General features: G+C 41.9%; 1 protein-coding gene across 6 annotated transcripts in view; it reads left to right on the plus strand.

Moving 5' to 3' along the window:
* Positions 1–15,306, plus strand: part of GAB1 (GRB2 associated binding protein 1) — a 123,410-nt gene that overhangs the window by 35,061 nt on the left and 73,043 nt on the right. The window contains exon 1 of one of the 6 annotated variants that reach the window (XM_048212145.2): positions 1–8,909. This exon is cut by the window's left edge and continues 19,418 nt beyond it. The exons of the other annotated variants lie outside the window; for them this stretch is intronic. The gene's annotated coding sequence lies outside the window, so the exon portion shown is untranslated. The remainder of the gene's footprint in view (positions 8,910–15,306) is intronic. 6 annotated transcript variants of the gene reach the window in all.

Genomic DNA, 15,306 nt, shown 5'->3' on the forward strand with positions numbered 1-15,306 from the left:
TTTCTCAGATAATTAATTTACTCTCAAAGTGCTGCCCTCAAATTTAACTCTTTTCTCTGGATGTGGTTTCAACTTAGGTAATGCCTAGTAAACTGTTTCTTCCCTTGATCTAGTTATTTAATTTTAGTAATGCAGCTGAGGATTGAATTTCCTGCTCTTGTTGTTTATTTAAACAGCTGCGTTACTTCTGACTCTCAACGTTAAAGTACTGCTAAGCCAGGTTTCCAGCATTTCTGTTTGTACAATTTATGTTTCTACTTAAATATAGGACTTAATATCTATCTCTATTAAAATATCATCTCATTGCTGTCCATATAGTATTCTACATTAAGAATCTTTTGAATATTGTCTTTCATCTTTTTGTCCTCTGCAAAGTTAATAAGCATATTCTCAGACTTCATCTATATGATTAATATAACTGTTCAATTAAAGAAAAACAGGGACACCAGGTCATTCCTTCAGATTATAGCAGCTCAATAATTAATATTCTTTTAAGAATGTGTTTCAAAGAACTGTGAGCACCCTTGTTTATGTCATCCATCTCACATTTCTCTATTTTACCAGGACCTTTTCAAGAAATGAAGATATATTTTGTTTACAGTATTTCTCTCTGATACCAGGCTTATCAAAAAACATATTAGGATAATTGGACACGACACTGGAAATACAGTAGGCCATTGCTGCCCCTCCCATACCCAAGTCTTGTAATCTACCTCCTTGAAAACCCAAGGTAGAATTTTGTTAGAATTGATACCAAGCTTACCTGTCTGTGGTTTCCTCTTTTTTGTATGTACCTTTTTTTTTTCATTTCTGGAACTCTACTTTCATGTATAGGGAACTTGCCAGGAGTGGGTCTTTGGTTCTTGAAGATGAGATGAGGCTAAAATTTAAAAGGGGCCTTTGTTCCCTCTTTTCAGGGTAGGCTACCATTTGCAGTTTTAAGTCTCTTCCTTGATCCAATCTAGAACATGGAGGCAAAATAGAAGCTGGATAATTCCACCTTCTCACTCTTGTGAAGGTTGTGTCATTTACGCCAGGATTTTAAAAGGAAGTGGGGGAATGGCTGTGTTACCCCAGTTGCTGCTACTGCTGGCTGTCCCTGAGGTCTTTCTGGGCTCTCTAGCCTCCCTGAAGTGCCTGCAGGGAGTCAGCTCTTGTATTCAGTCTTAGGGATGTGTTCAGAGCATTAGTACATGTTTTTGGTTTGGTTTTTAATTTGTGAGCTTTCTGTAAGACTACAGTATTGTTTTTAGAGGCCTCTGTATTTATGGGTTAGAAAAAAAGACAGTATTGACCTTATTCTTCATGGGAATGTTTTTGTTTTCGAAAGAGTTTGGTATCCTGTTTTCTAGGATTTTCTAGGTTAAATATATAACATCTCGACTTTGCTCAGATGCTTAAGAGCACATACATCTTGCTGGCAGTGTGGCTTTCAAGGGGAGAGTTACTGAAGCTATCTCTCGCCTCGTACACAAGTGACCACGGACCTTGTGGCTAAACATGCCAAACCTGTGAAGTCAGGTGGCTTTTAACTCAGGGTTTGACTTGACTGCGAGTACTGGAGATGTGCCTGTGCTGATTGGGAGATCAGTGTATTAGCTAAGTTTAAAGACCGGAAGCTGTTTAACAATTTTTCTTGCTTTTCACATGTTGCAGAGAAAAGGCTAAATCCCATCTGGTGCACACTATTGTGGGAATCTTACACTTCAGATTCATAAACAGTATGTTCTAGATTTGGCGTTTGCGCGAGTGTGTTCTGTGTTGATTTTACACCAAGCGTCAAATGTCTTCCTTTTAACTGTAACTGAATTTTAGTTGAGTGAAGGAGTAGAAGTTGAACTTGTGTTTAGTACCTGCAGCTGCTACCAGGCTTGTGTGGGCATCACTATCCCCCGAGGTTGCTTCACAAGCACAGACGTAGCAGTCATGCTCTGGTGAACACTTACCCTGGTTTACATCAGTATTCTGGCATAACTCCCTCTCAGAAGTGTCTTGGTTTGGAAGAAAAACCGTATGGCTTCCTTGGATACGTCCCAGAGTATCCTAGAAAGCACGTGGCTCCCTCTGCAGTCCTTGCTCTGACCTCTGGGCCTTTCTTACTCATGGTTCCCTACAACAGGAACCCAGAATAACTTGTAGGACCAGAAAATCCAATGATCCTTGGAATACTGTTCATCTTCTTGAAGGGACATTTGATTCCATACTTCGTTAGAAGAATAGAGCCGGTACTCACGGCTGAGGAGGAACTTTCATTATGTTGGGAGATTGAAAACACATTTTCTTAATGTAACTGAACTTTTCTTGCTGAGTGGATCTATTTAAAAACCTGCCAATGATGGCTCCTTACTAGTATCTGCTGTTTAAATGCAGGTTGGTTTAGGGGCACGTGGGTGGCTCGGTTGGTTGAGCATCCTACTCTCGGTTTTGGCTCAGGTCATGATCCCAGGGTTGTGGGAATGAAACCCACGTTGGGCTCCATGCTCAGGGCAGAGTCTGCTTGAGATTTTCTCTCCCTGTCCCAGCGCCCCTCCTTGCTGCTTGCACTCTCTCTCTCTCTCAAATAAATAAATAAAATCTTTAAAAAGAATAGAAAATAAATGCAGGATCTTTTAAAGAACCCATGGGCTTTTGCAAGCCGCACTGTATCTTGCTCTATCCAAACACCGACCGATGTCTTGATTTATCTCTCTCCTCTAGATGGTGGCACCTGGAAGGCAGGGACCCTGGCTTTTTCATCTTGCCTCCCAGCACTGGTCATTCAGTAGGTGTGGCTGAGAGAAAGAGGGAGATAGGGTAAAAAAGGGGGCTGTGAATCAGCCCTGCTGCTTTCTGCTTCCCTTTTAGGAATTCAGGTACCTGAGCTGCCTGTCTAGGAATATGAAGGGTAGTAAATATTTTAGGAAATGGCCTCCCCAGTTTTCTGAATATGACACATCATTTAGTTTCCCAGCATTGTTACCCTAGAGCAGAACTTCTCGACCCGGGCACTATTGACAGGCTGGCCTGGATGACTCTGTTGGAGGGCCGGCTCCCCAGGCAACGTAGGATGTTGAGTTAGCAGCATCCCTGGTCTCCACCCACTAGATGCCAGGAGCACACCCCGCCCCCAGCTGTGATGACCAAAATTGTCTCTAGACATTGCCAGACGACTAGGAGGCAAAATAGAGACCTACCCTGCCTCTTGAGAACCACTGCTGTACAGAAGCTTCTGTTTACAATAAATGCAAACCAAAGAAACCAGCGATAATAGAAGTTTGGAGTTGGAAGGGAACTTGGAAATGGTCTCGCATATGGTTCCTCTTGGTGCTCGTCTTCCCCACCCCCACTGCAGTTCCACTGTTTTATACCTGAAGAAACTGACTCAGGGGAATTAGTGAATATAAAAAAGAAAAATATATAAGTATTTGAAGTAATATTGATTTTGGACTATAGACTTATTTAAGTTTGCTCGCAGATCCTTGGAATGAGAAGTGTCTCCTTCCAACCAACTCAAAATAAGAAAACATGAGTTTATGGAAATAGGTAAGAGGATAATGGCTTATATCACAGAAAAACTAAAGGCTCGCACCACTAAAAAAGAATTAAAGATGTACACTGAACATTTTTTTCAGATTAAAAAGAATAGCGCAAACTCACTAGGATATGGCAAGATTTTTGGCACAGGCTTGTGGAGCTGTATGTGCTTCATATTAGACTATTTTAAGTGCGTGTATCTAAAAATAAACAGAAGAGTATTTAAAGTAATAATAATTTGGCTTTTTCAAACTGACTTGCCTTTTACATCTAGATAATCATGATAATGGCCTACCTGATGAGATATTTCTACCGTAGGTTAAGTTGTGTTTTATAAGGGTATTTTGTATCTTACTAAGAATTCTCACATAAAGCTAAGAACTCCAAATTAAATATTAGCTGCTTGTGGTTATTTTAAGACTCATCTCAATAACCAAGAGAATTTGGTTCTCACACTTTGTACCTTTTGATTACAAACAGCTTTAAACAGGTTTATGTTGTACTTCATCAAAGATTATAGAGGATCTGCAGACTGAGACGCTTTGGGACTGAAATTGGGCAATTCAGAGTTTCTCATGCATGTAAGCCGCCTTTTGTTTTGATCCCTATCACTCTTAGTCTGTCTTTCTCAAGATTCTGCTGGAAAGACTGTCCTGAGTGAGGAGGACACAAGAGAAAATGGCAGGATCCTAAGGCACCGAGGCCACACGATACCTGCTGTTCGAGGTAGGGTGAAATCCGGTTGGCAGACTTTTGTCAGAACTTGTAGTTGAGAGTGTCGTGTTTAGATTCAGATGGTCCTTTCTTATTGTTTTTGTTTGGTTTGGTTTAAACACAATACAGTCACAAACTTAAGCAATAAGAATGCTTCTGAAAAATCATAGGTGGGTCCATTTTTAATAAATCAAAATTATCAGGAGAACTTGCCAATTAAATTTATCCCAATGTTCTGGTCCCCTATTTCCATTAAAAGACACAGTGATCACCATCATGCTTGATTTCTCTCTTTAGATAAGCTGGGGTGTTTTGTTGTTGTTGTTGTTTTTAATATTCTTAAACCTGACACTTTGATTCTCAGTGAAAATACTTTCAACCATGTATGTTGGTGATTTGTTGAAAATTCATAACTGAAAACCTGCCACTCTGCTTTTAGTACTTGAAATCCCTTGGCAAGGAGACATAATTCTCAAAACACATCGTTTGGAGGACTTCAAGAAGTTCATTATTCTGGTGAGAAGTCCTTTCTGAACTTTGGATCATGACAGTAGTATGCCGATGTCTGTAAAGAGTGGATTCGGACTTGAATAACTGTAGAGTCCTGGCAGACGTGAACATGTCAGATGTCTTGGCACAGTTTGGGGGCAGAAGGGGACTTTCCCACTTCTTTATGTAATCCACGATCATAGTATGTGGGAGTTTTATGAAATTTCTTCCGTTATACTGAAATGCTTAGCTTTTCATACCGTACATGCTGCTTAGTGAGAGCAGGCTCTGTGTATGTATGCATATATTTAAATGAAATGAAAAAGAAAAATGAAATCTAAGAAATTCCTTAAGTTTGCAGTGGTGATTATTTTTAGACTGTGTTCATGTGTTCCAAAAGATCGCTTTTAAGTCAGTTGATTGGAACTTGGAACAGAACTTCCCATAGAAACAATTGTATAGTATATGTGGTGGTAAGTTTTCCAGATGAGGCCTCAAGGCTTATTTAACCCGTCGTATGCTAACGTGCTTTGCAGTGCAAGGGACAGTGATGTGTAGTTTATCAAAACACTGTTTAATGATATCCGAACTGCAACCTGTTTCAATGCTAGACATTAAATAAAATTGAAAAAATTTTGAACGAACAGGAAATAAATTTTATTTCTATTAAAAGGTGGGTTTGAGGGAAAGTAATTTAAAGAGACTTGGTGGAGTGGTAGAAGAGCCCCAGGCCGACCTGAAGATGTGACACTTAATAGTTTGGGCCTCTTGGACAAGTAAATAAACGCGGTGAGCCTCAGCTTCTTCAAGTGTTGTGGTTGTGAGGGTTGGAGCAGAAAGTGCACATGATGGTGACCTATAATCTGCAGAGCTCTTTACAAATATACAGTGTACATTCTGGTTCTCTCCTTAATTATGAAAATCCTATGACCTGATCTTCCTGTTTCTTGACATAGGTGTAGTGGTAGTAAAACCCTTTATGCCTAGCAATAATTAATAAGGTCCTTTGTAGCTCACAGACACAATAAATGCATATTATTTTAGCCTGCTTGGAAGACAGTAACATTTGCTTTTTTGAAATGGGTGGAACTCCCAGAGTAACCTCTCTCTCACATTTTTCTAGTCTCCAGCTCTCTCCTGTCCTTCCCTTGTCTGAGTATCTCTTACTTAATCACCTTCTCAAGTTTCACACTAGGGCTTGCACTCCAGGCTGGCCTCCCAGTGGCCTGGCCTCTCTCTGACCTGTGCCTCTGGCCTCAGACCAGCTCCATGCTGCTAGCAGACCCTGCAGTTGACCAGCTCTGGCTAGGGGCCCTCCTCTGCTCAGGGTCTCCCTGGACACCAAACAGAGGCAGCTTGTCTGGGGGGACCCTGGCCTTGCTACATACAATATAGCTGGTGTGACAGGCCCAGCCTTGGGCCCTGTTGCGGGGAGTAAGACTAGAAGTACTTGGGCCTAATCTTGCGGACCCGAGGAGCTTTTCTGGTAGAAGTGGTGTCAGGAAACAGAACGGGGACTGAGGCCATCACAGAGCAAAGCTTTCCCATTCTCTGCCTTATTCAATGGGGGAAGTGGGCATGGGGACTACTGTAAACTTGTAAGAGTCACAGTAACACACCAAAGAGGCAAATTGAAAGGGGCTTATTAAAGTATTATATTTTGGGTCAAAGTTATAAATTTAAGACTAAACAAAATAATAACATTTTATACTGGAACGAGTCTTAGAGATCAGGAAATGCAGCTACTCATTTTAGAGTGGCGGGATCTTAAGCTGGACGGGTTAATTGATTTGCAGGTGTCTCATGCCTTCCAATCTTAAAGCCTTTCATAGGACATCCTGAAGACTCGACATCTGGGCCTCACTACCCCTCTGTTCTCTGTATAAGGTCGGCACTGATCTTGCACAGCTGTGTGTTGGGACCCTAGGATCTGCCTCACAGTCTGCAAAGACCAGAAGAGAAGAAGGAGATAGCCTGCTACACCACCCCTGATTGCCTTCTCTCACCATAGCAAGAATTAGTCATATTTATTAAGCAAGGCAATTTGTAGATTGTAGAAACAAGAAGTCTGACACAGTTCCTGCTCTTTCAGAGCTTACAATACTGTATTATCTTACATCATTAGAGGGAGCTAATTCTGGGCCACGTGGCACCCACTGAATTGGATATTAGCGCACTGGGTTCTAGTTTTGTTTCTTCCACTTATTAAGACTTCAAAGGTTGTTTAGTTCTTTTTCTTTCTTTTTTTTTTTTAAGATTTATTTATTTGAGAGAGAGTATAAGTGGGGGGAGGGGGCAGAAGAAGAGAATCCTCAAGCAGACCCCCCTGCTAAGCAGGGAGCCCCACACGGGGCTCGATCCTAGGACCCCGAGATCATGACCTGAGCCCAGATCAAGAGTTGGATGTTCAACCGACTGAGGCACCCGGGTGCCCCGAGTTCTGGGGCCTTCCTTAGTTTTCTAATCCATGAAATGTGGAGATTTAATTCTGAAGTCCTTATATCTATACTTTTTATGAGTCATGTCTCATGATACTTTATTTTAATCATCAGGCTTTTGAACCCTATTATTCATTTCAAGAAATTCTTAGCCAAAATGTAGACACTAATTTATATGCTGATATAATAAGCAACTTTGCAGTTTATTGAGCCACAGGTTTTGAGAGAGTCTGGTAATGTATAATGGTCCATAGCTTCAATTTTAAAGCAGAGCTAGATCCCAAACCTCTGTAAGATAATTTGGATTATTATATGCCTCATCAGGTTTATAAAATAGAGTATACCTACTTTTGAGTATTCACAGAGTTAGAAAGTAGTGAATGATTATTATAAAGAGCTTTTGACTTTACAAAGGGGCTTAACCATTCTCAGGAGTGAGTTCTGGTGCATGTAAAATCGAATAGGATTTGCAGAACCTTAGTTGATGTGCATCTGAAGTATACAGTTGTTTCTATTTATAAAGCGTAGTTCTCTGCGATGGTGCTGAGCATTTGCATACCAGATACGCTTTCTGTTACCTAACTGGGAATTTCCTGTGGTCTGAGCGGCTTTTTTTGCGGTGATGTTGGAATTTTACAGACCTTTCTTCCCCACTCTTCGTGTTCCTCCCCGTCGTTCAGGCAGCTTTTGTTTTTGAAGTGATTAGCTCAAATACGGGAGATCGTCTCTGGTTGTTGGATGCGTCGCCCAGTTAGGAGATGAACCTGTGACTAGGGAGGTAGGATGCTTTCTGTAGTGGCAGGAACACGGACCATGTACAAACAGTTTTAGGCTCAATTGCCAGCCCTACCTCTCACTAGCATTAAGCAAGAGACTTAATCCCTCAGAATCTCAGTTTTTCATCGGTAAAATGGGAATAATAATGACAATAAGAATAGTAATAATAATGTTGATATGACACGATAGATGAGAGCATTTATCTTTTCTGAAGGAGCTGACATAGAGTAGACACTCTGCCTTTCCCCTCCACTCTAGGGAGCAGCCAGAAAGCAGGAACAAAATTGTCGCCCTGGGAGTGCCAGTTTCTGAGGCCACCGTGAGGTTTGGGCAAGCAGGGCTACTGGTACTAGCAGTGTGGGTGGGATAGTCTCGTGTTGTGATTAAACCCTTGACCTCCAGAGCCAGAGAGCCTGGGTTCTACTGGACTGCTTTATGATCTTGGAAAAGTCACTTATCTGTCTAGTGCCTCAGTTTCCCGATCTGTAAACTGAGGCCAGTAGCACTTATCTCATCAGGTGATGGGGAGATCCCGTGTGTTCGTCTGTGTACACTGCTCAGAATGGTCCCGGGCACGTGATAAGTCTGTGTTTACTGCAGTCTGTTGCAATGAAAATCTTTGTTTGTTAGAGTTTAATGCAAACTTTAACAACATTGCGTGGAATGATGACAGGCTTTATAAGGATAACTGGTATTTTCCGTTGAGGCTGTTATTTCTGAACAGTGCTAGGCCAGTTTCTTTAGCAGGAGATAGATTTGCTCTTGGAAGTCTGCATCAGCTTTCATCTCTTCCTCTCCCTGCACGTCCACTCTGTACAGCTTTTGTTATTAATGTGGAGCAGTTGAAGTCACTGACTTGGGTGCAGGCCAGGCCAGTGTTTCTGTGGGCATATATTACTTTCCTGGACTCGGGCAGGAGCAGGATGATGGAAGTCAGAGGTACGGGGAAGCTGTCCTTTTAGGCAGCCCACGTAAAAGGTGTGTTTGCTGTCTTTGTCACATTGATGCTGATAGATCAGAATCTTATTTAGTATCTTAGTGATTTTTTTTCTTTTACCCTACAATCTGTCTATCTCTTCGAGCTGTCGTTTTGCTTGTTCTCTGGTTAGACAGACTAATGCTGTTTGTTATGTGTCTTTCTCCATTGTTGTTTCAGTGTTGAAAATCTCTTCAGTTAACTAAATATTTGTTTAAGGCAGGTGAAATTTCTCCATAAAGATGTATATTTCTGTAGGACTATATATATATCCTACATAGGCTATATATGACATTTAGTGATTATACATCTATATTTTATTCATTATATGTATATGTATAGATTATACATCTGTATTTTCCTCTAAATAAAATAATCCTGTGTGAGAAATATGTATTGAAACAGCAAGTGAAACTGTGTTTCTCTCAGGGATGGTGTAATTTGGGAACACATTTTTATCTTCTGCTCTGCTTTTGTATTTGAGGCTTGGGAGACTATGTTTTTGTTGTTTTAGAAAAGCGATGGAATTTTATCAGACATTTTCCTGAAACTCCCTACCTTCACCTTTTCCTGAAATATTTCTTTCAAAGTCCTGTTTTCCTTTGTTAAGAGGCTCCATCATTTAAAAAGTAAAGGAGTTTGGTTAGTTTAGGCCTTTTCGGCGATCTTGTTGGCTTTAGGAAAGAAGAGACTGTCTGTCTGAGAAGCAGTGCTTGGAGGATCATATGACCATTAGTGTGAAACTTGGGCCAGTGATTTGTGAGCTTGAGCCTTCAAGGTTTTTTTTTTTTTTTTTTTTTTTTTTCATTATCTGCAGACAGAGAGGTTGCCTCAGACCCTGTTGTGCCTTGTGACTTGGGGTAGGAGATACATTTTCTGATTTTAGACTTTATCCTAACTTCTATTCCCAAATTGTGGGGATTTTCTAAGGTTTTGGTAACTCCCACTGTGAAATAGAAACTGATCTCTAGCTGATTTTAGCTACTGCTAAATTTTGACTTGCACGTATTTCTTTTTAATTTGACTATTGTTTTCTCTAATTGAAAGCAGTAATTGTGAATTAGAATTCCTGGAAATATTGTTCTTCCATAAAGATATGTCACAGATGTTTGAGTGCTACATACTCTTCATTCCATTTTAATGTCGGTGTAGTGGGGATGAAATGTGGAGAATAGCTGTGTGTTGTAATGAGTCTGGACCCTATCCCCAGTGGCTCACTCCGTGTGTGATGGTACGCCTCTGTTCTTCCTGAAATGTCCAGTATTGGAACATCGAGACTTGGTGTGTTGTTTAATATGTGAGTTTCTGAGACTTTCGTATCTGTAGAATTAGGCATAAAATAACTTCCCCTATTCCCCAAACCACATTCTGCATCCTCACAGAACACAGGAGAAAGCTATCCGTTTAGTGTCATGATTTTCTTTCTAGTTTTTTTTTTAAATGTATACTTTTATGATATGTTCTAGGAGATTTTGAGAATGCTCAAAAGAAAATAAAAACCACTTGCAGTTTCACCACTCAGAGAAAAATTGCTGTTAAAATGTTGCGGTATTTACTTCCAGACTAGTTTTCTATGTATGTTTATCTAGATACATAGCTATTCTTTTATAAGAATGTCTGTAAGCCTTTTTGAAACCTGCTTTTTTTTGGCATAGCAATATATGTGAGAACATTTTCCACATTCCAAAATATTCTTTTGAAAATATGATTTTCAGTGGCTGTATGATTTGGCGTCTGTTTGGCTCTGGAAATACTTAAAGATGTGCCAAATTAAAAAGTCCATTTTGGGGGCGAGGTCTTACTTCCTATTTTAAAAATAATCGGCTTAAAAAGTAATTGAGAACATGTTAATTTTGTGCCTTTACTCAAGATAGACTTATCTATTCTTCATTACATTTCTGTAACAAAACATTTTCTAGAAGTACATAATTTTTGGTATGGTAACAGTTAATTATAATAATTAATTTTTAATAGCTGATTAAACAAGTCAAGTTTTCAGAAATCAACTTATTCTATTAAAAAAATCAAACTAGTTTTGAAACAGTTCCTCCCTTCAAACTTGAAAAAATAAGGTTAAGATTTTTTGTAACTGAATTTTGGGTTCATCTACCATGAACAGTTGGTGCCACTGGCTGTGCTTTCATGTTGGGGCGAACTCGACTTTTCTTGAGCCTCCGGGCTGTACAGAACAGGAAAGGCCATGTGGTCAGGGAAATGGAGCCAGATGGTCCCCGCGATGGGTGCCAAGCCCCCAGCAGAGACGGATGCTACACCTGGCAGAGCAGGGTCAGTAGCACATGTCGGTGGCATTGCTCACCCTTTCCTGGAGAGAAAAGAAAATCTTCCCCTCTGCTGGCATAGTTTGAAACCACTTTGCAGGCCCTGTTCAGCCTGGTGTAGCAGGTGTCCAGGCAGCTAACTTCTAATGGGCAGTGGAGGAGGAGGTGGTGGCAATAGCTGGGACCAAGTTGGCAGCCCCCATGGCTGTCTCATAAAATCCACATTCTGGCATTCTCAGAATCTTTCAAAGAAATCTGGGTAAGTCATGAAACTTGTGCCATTTTGGTTTACTTGGCTCTTTAAGGGGAGTAGTAATTAAACCAAATGGAGCTATCATTCAGTGGATCTTAGTGGTGCTTTTCAACTTGAAAATTGAAACCTGGAATCACAGAGCCATCTCTCAATATACCCCTAGAACTGACTACTGTGGCTTGTCCTTGACACAAGGGAGTTGATTTGTGGGAAAGTGTATGTTTGAGAGTCACATGTCCCCAAGTTTACATACCTGAGCAGTTAGTTAGGACCAGTATGACTTTGGGCATATTTGTTAATGTCTCCGAACCTCATCTGTAAACACGATCATAATAATAACTGCTTTCAAGATAAGTGAGAGCTTGTATAAGTGCATGCCACAGAATAAGCTTTCACTTGGTATTAGTTCCTGTGATGATGACAGATTTCGTGCAGGGTCATCTGACCAGTGTGTGCGTTTGTAATCATTCCGTAGTCCTGCAACAAAGATATTTCCCCTTTAGAATACAGACCGTACACTTGAGCTGAACCTGAAAATGCAAAGCTTTACAAAAAGATGTACCAGAATATGGAGACTTAACAGACTAAAAGGTAGTCCAGATGTCCATACGGGTCCAGGACTAGTTATGGTACTTCATTAGGCAGATTCCTTCCATCTTGTTTCTCTGTCATCCCAAGGGTGTTGCCCCCATCTTCACAGTCAAAGACGACTCACCATGATCTCTCTTCAGCCCAAGAGAAGGGGGCTGATCTAGAAGTTGTACAGATCATTTTCACAGTCACATGACCACAGCTAGCTGTAAAGGAGGCTGGAAAACATCATCTTTAGCAAGTCAGCCACTCTGTGAAAGCTTCTGTTAGTCTAGAACAGGGGTCTGCAAACAGTGATCTGAGTATCAGATCAGCGAGCCACCTGTCATCGTAAATAAAATTGTATTGGAACACAGCCACTCCCGTTTGTTTATGAATTGTCTGTGGCTGCTTTCACACTACAATGGAAGAGGTAAGTAGTTTTGCCAGATACCATATTGCCTGCGAAGCCTAAGGAAGTTATTATCTGGCTCTTCATGAAGAAGTTTGCTGGCGTACTATCAAAAAAGGGTGCTACCGAGCGATCGATCACATCCACTGACTCAGGAAACAGGTGAGCCCTGGCGCACTGCCCCAGCCAATTGTTCATTCCCAGGGTCTCCCAAGGGGGCCAGACAAATTGAAAACGTGGCATCTGGCTGGGCTTGCCAACACTTTTGCCGAACAAACTCGGATAAACTTGTCAGCAAGAACTGAGCCAATAACTCAAGAGGTGAGGGTTTGGAAAAAAGAAAGAAATTTATTTCTGGTGCTGGCAGCTGGGGGGGGGGGTGGGAAGTGGCAGGTTCGAGCCTTCGTTGACCTTTCCACCCATAAGACGGACACCTAGAGTTTTATAGGGAGAGGTGCAGGGAAGGGGATGCGTGGGGTGTGGTCTTGTAGGCATTCCACTGCTGACATGGCTTTTCTGAACTGGTGGTTTGAATGTCCCACCGATTGTCAGTGCTTCAAGAAAGTGCCATAAGAAATAACTCTTGGGGTCTATAGTTGAGCGAGAGGGCTTGCTGACAAGAGGAAGTGGATATTAGGGGAGCAACTGGTAGTCTCTACCACAATAAGGGTCCTGGTAAGCAGGGTGAGTCGCGTCCTTGGAAATTCAGAGTCAGATCTTGATTCTTACGAAGACTAGTGACCCACAGGGCAGTGAGTTGGTGTGCAGCTGATTGTTGAAGAGCAGTGTTTAACGAAGGATTTAAGGAGCCTCAGCACAAAGTGTTATGGTGGAGGTGAATGGGGAAGGTAAAAAAGGGTGATTAATAAAGTGAGCTTCCATTTTTAAAGGAGAGCATTATTGGGGCGCCTGGGTGGCTCAGTCGGTTAAGCATCTGCCTTCAGCTCAGGTCATGATCCCAGGGTCCCGGGATCAAGCCCCAAGCCCCATCTTGGGGCAGGGAGAGGCCCCTTGGCGTGGAGACCAGAGAAGGCCTTCAGGGAAGGTGGCTTTGAGGCGCAAGCAGCAGTAGCAGGCTTGCAGGGGAGAAGGGAGCCCCTGCCTCACTTCCAGCCCAGCCTCTCCTGGACCCAGCTGATTTCCCTTCTCAGCCTTGACCCAAACCCCCACAGAATACGGCCCCTGCCATCGCAAGGCACAGCCCTCAGACAAAATGTGAAGCATCAGTTTGAGTTGGTGTTACAGCAATGCTGTTTATAAACAGTGCCATCTACAAATTAATGCCTCTCACTAAAAATTGCCACTTACTACCTAGAGAAACTTAGGTGCAAATGAAAATAGAGCCTGATAGTTGCATTCAAAATGAGTGCCACTTACGATCTTAAAAATCGGAGCCATTTTTAGCTAGTTTTTAGTGAAAGAACACTATATATTTTTTAAAGTGTTTTCTTAAGACCTGAAGCAGTATTTGAATGCAGTCATATTTGGAAGTTTTAAACAGTTCCTTGGAAAGCCAAGGCTGAGCCAGAAATCAGACAGTGCTTTTGTGAGGCATAAGGAGGAACCTGTGCGCAGAACCCCCTGGGTGCCGGAGCTGGGCCACCTGCAGGAAAGCCAAGGAGGCCACGGCCAGCGGAGGACTGCCGGCATTGTCTCAGCCTTCCTGTCGGAGATGGAGACGTACCTGCCCCATGGTAGATCCCTCTAAAATCACCCCCATGACACTCACAGAAAGTAGTATTTCCACAGCTTTGTCTTTCCACAGTTGGTAATCAAATGTACAAGAGCTTTTATTTTTATAGAAATGATTGGCATTTCTCTTCTCTTCTTCTTTTTAACCAAACCTAGAATGAGGAGACCAGTCTAAATAATGAAATACTTGCTGGTGCTGGCAAAGAACTCCTGTTGTTCACTCATCTCCTGTTAATTAAAACCTAGTGAGGTTGGCGACCGTGTTGGGAAGCAGATGGATAAGGATTAATTTTCAGTGTGTCTTCAGACTTTGTGAAGGATTGGAAGGAAGGCTACTACCTAGACAAAGTGGCAAGGCTTCCCCTGCGCGTGCAAGAGAGGATGCTGGAAGCATAAATACACTGCGCTCGCAGCCCTTCTGACAGAGGCAGCAAAGGAGGGAAAGAAGGGTTTTCTTTTCTTACAGGTGATGCATTTTGCAGTTATTAGAATGTAAGACAGTTTATTCTGGAATTTTCACACAAGCTTAGGTTAGGGTAAAAAACCATTACCATTATGAGAAGGTCCCGACCTTACCTCTGTCGCCTAGGATTCTGTCTGGTACAGACTCAATGAACAGTATGTGTTCAGTGCATATTTATTGAACAAATAAATAAATGGGCTCTGGCACTTAATCATAAGAGCTTTCTAGAAGATTAAATGGATTCTTAAGAAAAACGATTTTTTTTAAGAGCTGGAATATAAAGACAAAGTCCCCCTCATCCCTTTCCCCTGTCAAACTTCTCCAACACATACATCGCTGGTAACTCTCCTGGTTTTCGTGAAGGAGTGAAGGTTCAAAGTGTGTGGCCTCCTGTTACTGAAAGGAAAACCCCAATGTTGTGCAAGTGTTTCATGGGCCCTTTCATAACAAATGCAATATTAAACACAGCCAAAAAGAGTTTGTTCTGAATTAATCCTGTGACTTAACAGCACTGAACTGAGGTACAGATCTAGGCTTTGTGTATAACATGATAGAATTTTGGAAATGGGGGTGCATGGATGCCTCAGTTGTTAAGTGTCTGCCTTCGGCTCAGGTCATGAACCCAGGGTCCTGGGATCGAGCCCCGCATTGGGCTCCCTGCTCAGTGGGAAGCCTGCTTCTCCCTCTCACTCTCCCTCTGCTTGTGTTCCCTCTCTCGCTTTGTCTCTCT

This window comes from Ursus arctos, unplaced genomic scaffold, assembly GCF_023065955.2.
Source record: "Ursus arctos isolate Adak ecotype North America unplaced genomic scaffold, UrsArc2.0 scaffold_11, whole genome shotgun sequence".
NCBI lineage: Eukaryota > Metazoa > Chordata > Mammalia > Carnivora > Ursidae > Ursus > Ursus arctos.